The sequence below is a fragment of the Salvelinus alpinus genome, chromosome 2, assembly GCF_045679555.1.
Source record: "Salvelinus alpinus chromosome 2, SLU_Salpinus.1, whole genome shotgun sequence".
Lineage (NCBI taxonomy): Eukaryota > Metazoa > Chordata > Actinopteri > Salmoniformes > Salmonidae > Salvelinus > Salvelinus alpinus.
In genome coordinates, this window is record NC_092087.1 from 128,068,061 (window position 1) to 128,081,979 (window position 13,919).

Consider the following 13,919-nt stretch of genomic DNA (forward strand, 5'->3'; position numbering starts at 1 on the left):
TAGGGGACTCTTCTCCAGGTTCATCTCTCTGTAGGTGATGGCTTTGTTATGGAAGGTTTGGGAATCGCTTCCTTTTAGGTGGTTGTAGAATTTAACGGCTCTTTTCTGGATTTTGATAATTAGTGGGTATCGGCCTAATTCTGCTCTGCATGCATTATTTGGTGTTCTACGTTGTACACGGAGGATATTTTTGCAGAATTCTGCATGCAGAATTCTTTCATCACATTCCCAGTGGGTCAGATTCCCAGTGGGTCAGAAGTTTACATACACTCAATTAGTATTTGATAGCATTGCCTTTAAATTGTTTAACTTGGGTCAAACATTTCGGATAGACTTCCACAAGCTTCCCAGAATAAGTTGGGTGAATTTTGGCCCATTCCTCCTGACAGAGCTGGTGTAACTGAGTCAGGTTTGTAGGCCTCCTTGCTCACAAACGCTTTTTCAGTTCTGCCCACAAATGTTCTATAGGAATGAGGTCAGGGCTTTGTGATGGCCACTCCAATACCTTGACTTTGTTGTCCTTAAGCCATTTTGCCACAACTTTGGAAGTATGCTTGGGGTCATTGTCCATTTGGAAGATCCATTTGCGACCAAGCTTTAACTTCCTGAGTGATGTCTTGAGATGTTGCTTCAATATATCCACATAATTTCCCTTCCTCATGATGCCATCTATTTTGTGAAGTGCACCAGTCCCTCTTGCAGCAAAGCACCCCCACAACATGAAGCTGCCACCCCCGTGCTTCACGGGTGGGATGGTGTTCTTCGGCTTGCAAGCGTCTCCCTTTTTCCTCCAAACATAACGATGGTCATTATGGCCAAACAGTTCCAAAAAAAATTCATCAGACCAGAGGACATTTCTCCTAAAAGCATGATCATTGTCCCCATGTGCAGTTGCAAACCATAGTCTGGCTTTTTTATGGCGGTTTTGGAGCAGTGGCTTCTTCCTTGCTGAGCGGCCTTTCAGGTTATGTCGATATAGGACTCGTTTTACTGTGGATATAGATACTTTTGTACCTGTTTCTTCCAGCATCTTCACATGGTCCTTTGCTGTTGTTTTGGGATTGATTTGCACTTTTCGCACCAAAGTACGTTCATCTCTAGGAAACAAAACGCGTCTCCTTCCTGAGCGTGGTCCCATGGTGTTTATACTTGCATACTATTGTTTGTACAGATGAACACGTTACCTTCAGGCGTTTGGAAATTGCTCCCAAGGATGAAGAAGAATTGTGGAGGTCTTGGCTGATTTCTTTTGATTTTCCCATGATGTCAAGCAAAGAGGCACTGAGTTTGAAGGTAGGCCTTGAAATACATCCACAGGTACACCTCCAATTGACTCAAAGTATGTCAATTAGCCTATCAGAAGCTTCTCAAGCTATTTAAAGCTTTAAACAACTTGGTGTATGTTAACGTCTGACCCACTGGAATTGTGATACAGTTAATTATAAGTGAAATAATCTGTCTGTAAACAATTGTTGGAAAAATTACTTGTGTCATGCACAAAGTAGATGTCCTAACCGACTTGCCAAAACTATAGTATGTTAACAAGAAATTTCTTGTGGTTGAAAAACAAGTTTTAATGATTCCAACCTAAGTGTATGTAAACTTCCGACTTCAACTGTGCATTATATATTTAAGCTACAGTATTTATGCCATAGTAAGACCTCATAGTTCCATCTTTGTACATTTTAAAGTCAATTATCAATTTAGAGGACACAACTATTGTCGATGTTCAATGTTGCGACTGATGTTAGCAATTGTTATTTATGAACAATGTTGTGTTTTTTCTTGTTCAGTAGTCTCATTGACAGCCTAGAAGTTTCTACCCACAGTGTTCAACATGATAAATATAAGATTAGCTATATAAAAGGGGGGGGGGCGGGGAATAGCAGAAAAGGAGAAGGGTATTGGAGTTGAGAAGCGTGTGGCTAACTTTTAAAACATCTGATAGTGTTATGGTTGTTCCACAGGCAACATTTCTACATTGGATCTCCATCAATTACATACGGCATGTTTCCACTTGATAACTTTGTTCAGTTTAAAGGATAAGTCATATATTTTGAGGAGAAATCCAAGCGTTAAAACTGCCAAACAAATTTGAGTGTTTCTTCAGATTAGAACAGTCTTCTCAATACTTGTTTCATTCTATTTGTGTTAACACTGTATATATTTAATCATGTACATGGACTGAAATCACTTTTATATAGACTATTACATGTGTAAGTTGTAACCCTCTGGATGTTCTACTCATTTGTAGCCATGGTAATCCATAGAACCATTCATCTACGCAGTATGTCTGTATTGCCTGTGGTTATAGCTGCTTTGACTCTTGCATCGCATATTCAGAATGTGAGCTTTTGCATTTGTTGTAATACGCATAATATTTTAAAGAAGATTTAAGTCAGAGAAGAAGTCGTTTTTTTTTTTTTTACAAAGAGTAATTTTCATGATGTTCAATGTGCAATCTACTGTATTATATCTCTGTTGAAAATAAAGAAAAACTGCTGTATTTGAAGTACCTCAAGGCGGAACTTCTTGCCTCCTCTTAAGATAAATGTATCCACTTTATACTACACTACATCAGGAGACCGATTATCTCAAATCAAATGTTATTTGTCACATGCTTCGTAAACAACAGGTGTAGACTAACAGTGAAATGCTTACTTCCGGGTCCTTCCCAACAATACAGAGAGAGGAAAGATAAATGGAGGAATAAATACAAAGAGTAACGATTATCTGTTGATTTTGTGTGATGTGCTACACATGGTCTCCCTGTAGTTCAGCGGTTCCCAGCCAGCGGTACTAGGAACCCTGGGGGGATACTTGGCCTATCCACAGGGGTACTTGAGAAGACTCATGAGACCATAGGCCTTCTGGTAAAATGCACATGAGGGGGTACTTCAGGGGTACTCCGGCAAAGCAAACTTCAGTAACCAAAAAAGGTAGGGAACCACTGGTCTAGAAGTACAGTATATTTTGTACACTGCATGGCCAATGTTCTTTACTAGTTTAGTAATTGATGAAGAATTCCCTTTCGACTATTGCGATATACCCCTTTTTAAGGGTATTGAGATGCATCCATTTTAAGAATAATAAGATTCACCCCTGATTAAGAGTATTGAGATGTATCCATTTTAAGAGTATTGAGATGTATCCATTTTAAGAGTATTGAGATGCAGCCATTTTAAGAGTATTAAGATGCACCCCTGATTAAGAGTATTGAGATGCATCCATTTTAAGAGTATTAAGATGCACCCCTTATTAAGAGTATTGAGATGCACCCCTGATTAAGACTATTGAGATGCATGTCTTTTAAGAGTATTAAGATGCAGCCCTCATTGAGAGTTGATATATACCCCTCGTTACAAGTTGAGATATACCCCTCATTACGAGTTGAGATATACCCCTCATTACGAGTTGAGATATACCCCTCATTACGAGTTGAGATATACCCCTCATTGAGAGTTTTGAGATGCACCCAGGAGACGCGTACTTAAATGGAACTTAATTCCCTTTTCATGCACATTTCTCTTCATGCGTATTCTGACCTTGAATTTAGGCATGAGGTAATGCACAAAGCAAAATCAATGGTGTACATTCAACTCTGCAAGTTTAAAATGTACACTATTTTCAGTGAACAAATGAGTCTCACTGTACTGGTGTTAAAAAAAAAAAACTTTTGGAAGTGTTAAATATTTAACTCTGTTGCAGTGTTCCCCATTTCACCCTTAACGTGTTCAAAGGAACTTGATTGTGGTGTTTGCATAGCTCTAATGTTGAGTAATACGCAACACCTACAGTGTAAAACATAACACTTGGTTTAGAGTAAACTGGACCCACTTCGCTTAGTGCTGACCCTGTTACACTTTCTCAGTATAAGAAATTAACACTTGTAATGTTGCGGTAAATATTTGTTGGGGTGTTTTAACACTGTAAAGCCTAATTTGCATATTTCCCAGGGTGCCTTTTCTTTTTGAGTAAATTGTAGAGTTAACACCCATAACTGTATTTGTTAGTGACAGAGACATGGTTGTTGAACTCTTTCCTTTTAAAGGCCTCTGAATTTCCCCAAGTGAGTTCCTGGGTGAATGTTATCATTAAAATGATACTCTATGATAATACATTATATATATCAAGGTCTTACTTATTGGCCTAGTTGATGATCTAGTTTTGTCCAAACACAGTGGTGTCACAACTTGCCATGATCGGAAGTCCCATAGGGAGGCGCACAATTGGCCCAGCGTCGTCCGGGTTTGGCCAGCGGGGGCTTTCCTCGGCTCATTGCGCTCTAGCGACTCCTTGTGACGGGCCGGGTGCCTGCAGGCTGACCTCGTCGTTAGGTGAACAGTGTTTCCTCTGACACATTGGTGCGGCTGGCTTCCGGGTTAAGCAGGCGGGTGTTAAGAAGCGCGGTTTGGCGGGTCATGTTTTGGGGGACACACGACTCGACCTTCGCCTCCCGAGCCCGTTGGGGAGTTGCAGCGATGAGACACGATCGAAATTGGGGAGAAAAATGGGGTAAGATACTAAACACTTTTTTTACTGTATGTTATTTATCTTTGTATAGTTAATCGATCAATGTACATGCAAAAACACAGATGTTAAAAACAATCCTAAAAATATTAATAAACCTGCAGTAGAGCATGCTGGGAAATATAATAATGGATGTGGTTTTGATAGGATTGTTTTACTCGCTACAGTGTAAAACAATAATTATCGTTATTAACACCAGCACTGGGGCTTATTTTACCCCACTTAGTGTTAATTTCACATGTACACAGTGAATTTAACTCCTGAATCAACATCAGAAATGTTACATTAAGTGGTGTATTGAGATGTCAGCTTTATTGAGAGTATTGAGATGCACCCTATAAGGATGATTGCAGTGTTACCACCCCTCTGTCATCAATTCAGGGTGTGTCCCAAATGGCACTTTATTCCCTACATAGTGCACTACCTTTGACCGGAGCAAGTCAAAAGTAGTGCACTATGTAGGGAATAAAGTGTCATTTGGGATATGACCTGTGTGAATAAACAAAGCGATCCAAATCATGACTTCAGTACAGACATGCAGAAGATGGGGAGCTGTGGCACTGTGCCTCTGTACTACACTGCCATCTAGTGTTGGTTATAGAAAGACACAAGTCAGAGCTGCATTCTATACTTACCATGTTAAACAACAAAAAAACAGTCTCAACAAAGACAATCGAGTATTTGTCCGAAACATATCAACTGTGGACCACGGATGAAAAAACATTAATCTTGGGTGAAATAACCTTTCAACTGAGTGATTATTACAATGAGTTGTGAGTATGAGTATTAAAGTTTTATGTCACTCAGCTGAGTCCCAGTCTTCATCTGGGACGCCTCAGTCCTCGCCTCTGGGTGACAGGGGAACAGAACAGAAGGTCAGAGGATACTCACACTAAACTCTAATGTTGAAACATGTTTAGCATAAACCTGATATGCATACACAAACACACACACACACAGAAAAAATCCCCCACAGTAATCATCAATGTGACGACCCTATACACACACCTGTCAGCTTCACCGTAGGGACATCGTGGCCCTCTGTCAGCGCCACCGTGGCTGCCCATCTGGTATAGATGGTGATCAGTTTTCTGTTTACTTTCTCAACATCACCAGGAGGCACAGGTGAGCTGACAGGTCTCAAAACAGTCTACCGAGGTGAGCTAACAGGTCTGCCGAGGGAATGAGAAGGAGGGGGGGGGATCAGGGAAGATAGGGAGAGAGAGGGATGGCTAAAGGAGAGGGCGGATGCATTATTCAACTCTACAACGCCCTATGGAGTTGGAGCCATGGGACTCAAGCCAGCTGTTGATCAGGAATCCTGAGATAGAACTCTGCGCCGCACGGGAGGCCTCTAAGGCGCTAGAGACGTTACTAGAGACCCGGGTTCATTCCCGGGCTGTGCCACAACCGGACTTGGTTGGGAGTCCCATAGGACGGCGCACAATTGGCCCAGTGTCGTCCGGTTTAGGGGAGGGTTTGGCCGGGGGGGGGATTTACTTGGCTCATGGCACTCTAGCGACTCCTTGTGGCGAGCTGGGTGCCTGCAGGCTGACTCCGGTCGCCAGTTGAACAGTGTTTCCTCTGACAAATTGGTGCGGCTGGCTTCCGGGTTAAGCTGGCGGGTGTTCAGGAGCGAGGTTAGGCCGGTCATGTTTCTGAGGACGCATGACTCCACCTTCGCCTCTCCTGGTCCCGTTGAGGAGTTGCAGCGATGAGACAAGATAAATAAGGTTGAGATAGACCTCAGGACTATTATGATTACTATGGCCCCGGATGCCTTCTTCCTCAGCCTTACATAACCACACTGTACGTGAAGACCCTGAGACTATATGTTACAGGCTAACTTAAGCTACATACTTGAATGTAAGAACTTCCAGTAATGGGCCCATGGTGAAAGAGGGTAAGGTTGATTAACCATCAAGCTCTCAACATATTTGACATGCATCTATTACCAATTAGGATAATTTTGACCCCAAGAAGAAACTATTGGAGAAATCAACAATCATAGCAAAGCATGACCCAAACAGACTTATTTTAGCAAAATAAAACAAACTAGCATATGTCAAATGAAAATACACATTTTTCCTTTTTGTAATGTGAACCTTTTTGTAAAGAACACTCTACATTAGTACTATACTGAATAAAAAGATAAATGCAACATGTAAAGTGTTGGTCCCATGTTTCATGAGCTAAAATAAAAGATCCCAGAAATGTTCCATACACACAAAATAGACCTGAATGGCACCCTATTTCCCCCATTTTGGGCACATATTTGTTTACATCCCTGTCAGTGATCAATTTGAAGTAAATATGAACCTGTCATATTTAATGGTAAAGAAGACTGCCACTAAGGGGGCAGTACACCAACATTTGAAGTAGTTCATTTTACTGGCAAAAAAGTGATTCAATTGACTTAAAAAGGTGATCCTGAGAGACATTGACCAAAAACATGCCTTTGTTTTCTTTATTTACTTACCCCACAGCCAGCATTAGCATCGCTTCTAGTGAAACAATATCGTAACAAGTTGCACATATAGAATATTGGAGGATATTGGAGGAATTTTGGTATTTATACAACAGCGGTGGTCACATTTGTGGCCTGCTGGAGGTCATTTTGCAGGGCTCTGGCAGTGCTCCTCCTTGCACAAAGGCGGAGGTAGCGGTCCTGCTGCTGGGTTGTTGCCCTCCTACGGCCTCCTCCACGTCTCCTGATGTACTGGCCTGTCTCCTGGTAGCGCCTCCATGCTCTGGACACTACGCTGACAGACACAGCAAACCTTCTTGCCACAGCTCGCATTGATGTGCCATCCTGGATGAGCTGCACTACCTGAGCCACTTGTGTGGGTTGTAGACTCCGTCTCATGCTACCACTAGAGTGAAAGCACCGCCAGCATTCAAAAGTGACCAAAACATCAGCCAGGAAGCATAGGAACTGAGAAGTGGTCTGTGGTCACCACCTGCAGAACCACTCCTTTATTGGGGGTGTCTTGCTAATTGCCTATAATTTCCACCTTTTGTCTATTCCATTTGCACAACAGCATGTGAAATTTATTGTCAGTGTTGCGTCCTAAGTGGACAGTTTGATTTCACAGAAGTGTGATTGACTTGGAGTTACATTGTGTTGTTTAAGTGTTCCCTTAATTTTTTTGAGCAGTGTATAACATTTTCAGTAGAATAACTATTTTTCAGATAATACACACAAATACGGCACTATGTGTACAGTACATTCAGAGGGTGGCAGGTATTTGTTTTACAGTTCTACCAAGTATTCATACCACTGAGACCTTTATGAGCTGTTTGACTCCAACTAAGCATATATCCTCGGCAATTTTGTTCATTATGGGAAACGCTAATATAGACTGACCAGGTTAATCCAGGTGAAAGCCCTGATCGCTTATTGTCACTTGTTAAAATGACCCCATGTCTCTCGCGTGGCTCAGTTGCTAGAACACGGCACTTGCAACTCCAGGGTTGTGGGTTTGATTCCCACGGAGGACCAGAAGGTGTTTTTTTCAAGTCCATATTGATACAGAAATCCTAAACAATTATAAAGATTTGTTAAGAACAGGTTGCTTGACAAAGTTGTGAAAAATTTGAAGAATTGAATAAACTACCTTTGGGATATGATTTTTTAAATTTAAATACACCAGTCGGTAGGTTAAGTGTATTACGAAGTGACTCACTGAAAACAAATTAAAATGGTGCGTACATAACAATTGACTAATTTGGGAATTGTGAAATGATAGACTGCCTCATTTCATTATTCCAAAACAGTCCAAAGGAAATGACAACATCAACCAAATAGCACTCACTTATGATATAAACGATAGTACTCCTAATCCGCACAGACACACACTTTGTGCCACAGAATGAAATGGCACAAACCACAGCTACAAAATAATAATGTTGTATCAGGTTAGCCGTTCCCTCTCATCCCTTGGGAGCTTGGATGAAAACGGTTTGATCTGTTTCGTTTGTTTTTCTATTCCTCTGTTTCATTTCGTTCTCTTATTAGAGAGCGAGAGAGAGAGAGACAGGGGGAGAGACAGACATAGAGAGATCATAATAGTTTCAGAGTACTGCCCTGTCGCCAACATGACGCACATCAGAACAAGGGCAAATGATATCGCTCTCCAAATCGCCTGGGTGAATCATGAGCCTGTGTATCCTTAGCTGAAATGCACAGAGAGACTTCTACTGGTCGAGCGATGCCTCCTGCTTTGTTAGAACATTGGAATACAATTCATGTCCTGTGTCTTTGATAAAATAATTTATAAGGTTTAAGATAAATTATAAAATAATAGTACCCGGAAACTTAACCGTTAGGGATTAGAGGTTATGTAGCATGGATAAGGAGTAATTAAAAATATTAAACATAGGTCCAACTAGGTTGGACTGGGGAAGAGAGGAATGTATGTGTGTGCCTAAGAAAACACCTAGAAACAATTCAACTATGGTTGAACCGACCCGGCTATAACTCTGGGAAGATAAGATAGGACAGGGAACACCCCTCCAGGTTTCCTTTATCTGGGGGGGGGACTGGAACTGTCAGCTGGGTAGTGAGAAACTGTGGTGAGAATTCTGGAGAAGAAGATAGCTCTCCTAATGTTAGTGTGCATGTGTGTGCGTAGGTTAGAAGTATGTTATAAAAGGAATATCTTTGTACATGAACGGTAGAGCTCTCGTGAATAAAACTGGGTTCTGGATAAGAGCGTCTGCTAAATGACTTAAATGTAAATTGTGAGCTGGGAATTTTGTCTGTTTCATTTAAACCAGAACTTTACAAATTCTGGGTTGCAGACACATTAGAATAATTGAAAATTATAAACATTGATAATGAAATTCTATATCAGTCTTATAGTGTGTAATACAACTGAGGGAATTAAGAGAAAAACTTGATGTATATAGAATGTTGTGAACAAAGTCACAAGTGCTTGAATACTTATTTAAGCCCTAAAGGATTACCCTTTGCATATGGCCTTCCTGGTAAATTCATTTTTATGTTTGTTTTTGTGTGTGTGCGTGCGTTCATCCGTGCGTCTTCCCTGTCTGTTGCCCTGGCAATTATCAAAAAGCTCATTTGTATCAAGGTATAACAGCTTGGGTGCCTGCTTGAAGTATTTAAAAAGAGCATCTTGCTTTTAATCATTGGTGTACCTCTACAGGACTCAAGCTGATTAAACTCGGGGGAGTGGAGACTCAGCCCTTTGAAAATCAGGCTCCCACTTCAACCACTTCCAGTCTTCAAACCTCCAAAAAACTACGACTAAATAGGACAGCGTTTCCCAAACTTGGTTCCGGGGACCTCAAGGGTTGCACGTTATGGTTTTTGCCCTCGAACAACACAGCTGATTCAAATAATCAAAGCTTGATGGAAAAGTTTGTTATTTGAATCCACGGTGTAGTGCTATGGCAAAAAAAACGAAATGTGTATCTCAGGACTGAGTATGGAAAATGCTGAAATAGCACATCACTGATTCTCTCTGTAGCAGGATTTTTTTGAAGGCAGTCCCCCACCGAGGGTAATCTTTCCTGCGTGGTTTTATGTCAATAGTCGAGAGGCACTTCACCACATTTAACAAATAGGAGGTTAAAAAGTGGTGAAGTTTCCCTTCAAAAGATCCTAAACTCACTATCTCCTCTGACATCATAGGGGGAAGCCATCTCTATACCCAGGACCATACTAGACCTGAATGGCACCCTATTCCCTACACTCTTAAAAAAGGTTATTCAGCTGTCCCCATTGGATAGCTATTTTTGGTTCCATGTAAAACCCTTTTTGGCTCCAGGAATAATCATTTTGGGTTCCATCTAGAACCCTCTGTAGGGTTCTACTATACATGGAACCCAAAAGCGTTCTACCTGGAATCAAAATAGTATTCTGACCCTTTACTCTGTACTTTGTTGAAGCACCTTTGGCAGCGATTACAGCCTTGAGTCTTCTTGGGTATGATGCTACAAGCTTAGCACAACTGTATTTGGGGAGATTCTCCCATTCTTCACTGCAGATCCTCTCAAGCTCTGTCAGGTTGGATGGGGAGCGTCGCTGCACAACTATCTTCAGGTCTCTCCAGAGATGTTTGATCGGGTTCAAGTCCAGGCTCTGGCGGGGCCACTCCAGAACATTCAGAGAACTAACGAGTCAGTAAACCCACTACAATCATGCAGTAACGTTACAGTGTACAGTCAGTAAGCAGTTTAGCTGGTATACGCTCCCCATCCCGAAACCACTCCTGCATTGTCTTGGCTGTGTGCTTAGGGTCGTTGTCCTGTTGGAAGGTGAACTTTCGCCCCCAGTCTGAGATCCTGAGCACTCTGGAGCAGGTTTTCATCAAGGATCTCTCTCTGTACTTTGCTCCGTTCATCTTTCCCTTGATCCTGACTAGTTTCCCTGCCCCTGAAAAACATCCACACAACAGGAAGCTGCCACCACCATGCTTCACCATAGGGATGGTATTGGCCAGATGATGAGCGGTACCTGGTTTCCTCCAGCATTCAGGTCAAAGAGTTCAATCTTGGTTTCATCAGACCAGAGAATCTTGTTTCACATGGTCTGAGAGTCCTTTAGGTGCCTTTTTGCAAACTCCTGTCATGTGTCTTTTACTGAGAAGTGGCTTCTGTCTGGCCACTCTACCATAAAATCCTGATTGGTAGGAGTGCTGCAGAGATGGTTGTCCTTCTGGAAGGTTCTCCCATCTTTACAGAGGAACTCTAGAGCTCTGTCAGAGTGACCATTGGGTTCTTGGTTACCTCCCTGACCAAGGCCCTTCTCCTCTGATTGCTCAGTTTGGCCAGGCGGCCAGCTCTAGGTAGAGTCTTGGTGGTTCCAAACTTCTTCCATTTAAGAATGATGGAGGCCACTTTGTTCTTGGTGGACCTTCAAAGCTGCAGACATTTCTTCATACCCTTCCCCAGATCTGTGCCTCGACACAATCCTGTCTCTGAGCTCTACAGACAATTCTTCGACCTCATGGCTTGGTTTTTGCTCTGACATGCACTGTCAACTGTGGGACCTTATAAATGCAGGTGTGTGCCTTTCCAAATCATGTCCAATTGAATTGACCACAGGTGGACTCCAAGCACATTGTAGGAACATCTCAAGGATGATCAATGGAAACAGGATGCACCTGAGCTCAATTTTGAGTCTCATAGCAAAGAGTCTGAATACTTATGTAAATAAAATAAAATAACATTTTCTTTTGTCATTATGGGGTATTGTGTGTAGATGAATGAGGGGAATTTAATCAATTTTAGAATAAAGCTGTATCGCAACAAAATGTGGAAAAAGTGAAGTGGTCTGAATACTTTTCCAATGCGCTATACATTTGTATGCAACAAGTCATACTAATACCAAGGAGGCCTACCATTGAGACAGATGGCATCCGTGCCATTTCAGTTCAAGCTCATTGCCGACCAGCATAATCCCCTTGGAGGGTGTCGTCTTTAATATTGCTGTCTGTGGGAGTTCAAGATGCCACAGACTAGAAGTAATGAAAATAACATTTTGCTGCAACGTGCAACACATATATGAAGGAAATGTGTCTTCATTGACACTAGGCAAAAACATCAGTTTCTCAATTTCCCTCTTCTTTGTCTCACACATTACATGTGTGTATTTTCTGCTCTTTGTCTTTCCCTCTGTGCAATAAAAAGTTAGCTATTAAGAGGAAAGTGACGAACTAACACAAACCAGAAGGCTTTCTCTGCTGCTCTATGATCCAAAACTATAGTCATACTTAGATAAACCCACTAACATACTTACAATGAGAAAACAACCCAACCCGGAGTACCTTCATGTCCTATCTAAACAACCCTGAGTACCTTCATTTCCTATCTAAACAACCCTGAGTACCTTCATTTCCTATCTAAACAACCCTGAGTACCTTCATTTCCTATCTAAACAACCCTGAGTACCTTCATTTCCTATCTAAACAACCCTGAGTACCTTCATTTCCTATCTAAACAACCCTGAGTACCTTCATTTCCTATCTAAACAACACTGTAATGTCTCCCCACAGAGGATGTCTCCACTCTCATTCACTGGACCAGTTCAGTATATGATTCAACCCCTTCAAGTGGCCCATTTCTCTCTCTCTCACACACACACACACACACACACACACACACACACACACAGAGGAAGTGAATCAGAGTGCGGCTGGGGGCTTTCTTTCAAAGGGGTGGGACAGAAACGGCAGCGAGCTAGCCAAGCCCAGCAGGTTCTCTCTCTGTGTGTCTGTGAAAGGGAAACGCTCTGCGTGGACCACAGCTGAACCAGCTAAAGCCCGGACCTTAAAGGGGCTGTTCAACCATTTGAAATTACAGTTAAAATGGATGTAACTTTCAAAAGTGGTCTAAAGTCTGCAGGCTACAATTCCAGTAAATGGGAGTTGGAGGTTTGATGACAAGCTTAAATTCAGGCGTGAATTATCAGTACTTTTTTGTGAATTAATCTGACATTTTTTTGTGAAATTATGGTCATTTTCTGACCATTTCTACACCGAAGAAAAATATGAACGCAACATGTAAAGTTTTGGTGCCATGTTTCATGAGCTGAAATAAAAGATGCCGGAAATGTTCCACGCTTCTCATGGATTTAATTCCTCAAAGTTCACATCGCAGAAGTCGTTGATTCCTCCACAAGTCGAATTTCATAAACTTGCACGTTTCTTGACGTTTTCCACCCCCAAGAATGGAATGGTGTTTTTCGATGTGGGAATTGCTTTCGCTACTCAAATGAATTAATTTGCCAAAGAGCGCAACATCTTCTACCAAGACCACACCTTCTATTCAGCTAACCAATGAGAGACGACAATGATGGGTCTCGAGTCGGCATCAGAAAGATACAACATAACAACTGATATCTAACAAGGCAAACCCAATGGCATATGTGGGTATATGAAAATATACTGAACAAAAATATAAACGCAACATGCAACAATTTCTAAGATATTACTGAATTACAGTTCATATAAGGAAACCTTATTTAACTCAAATTTTGTGCACAAACTTGTTTACATCCCTGTTAGTGAGCATTTCTCATTTGCCAAGATAATCCATCCACCTGACAGGTGTGGCAGAAGCTGATTAAACAGCATGATCATTACACAGGTGCACCTTGTGCTGGGGACAGTAAAAGGCCACTCTAAAATGCGAAGTTTTGTCACACAACACAATGCCATAGATGTCTCAAGTTTTTAAGGAGTGTTCAATTGGCATGCTGACTGCAGGAATGTCCACCAGAGCTGTTGCCAGATAATTGAATGTTCCTTTCTCTACCATAAGCTGCCTCCAACATCGTTTTAGAGAATTTGGCAGTACGTTCAACTGGCCTCACAACCGCAGACCACGTGCATGGCGTCGTGTGGGCGAGCGGTTTGCTGATG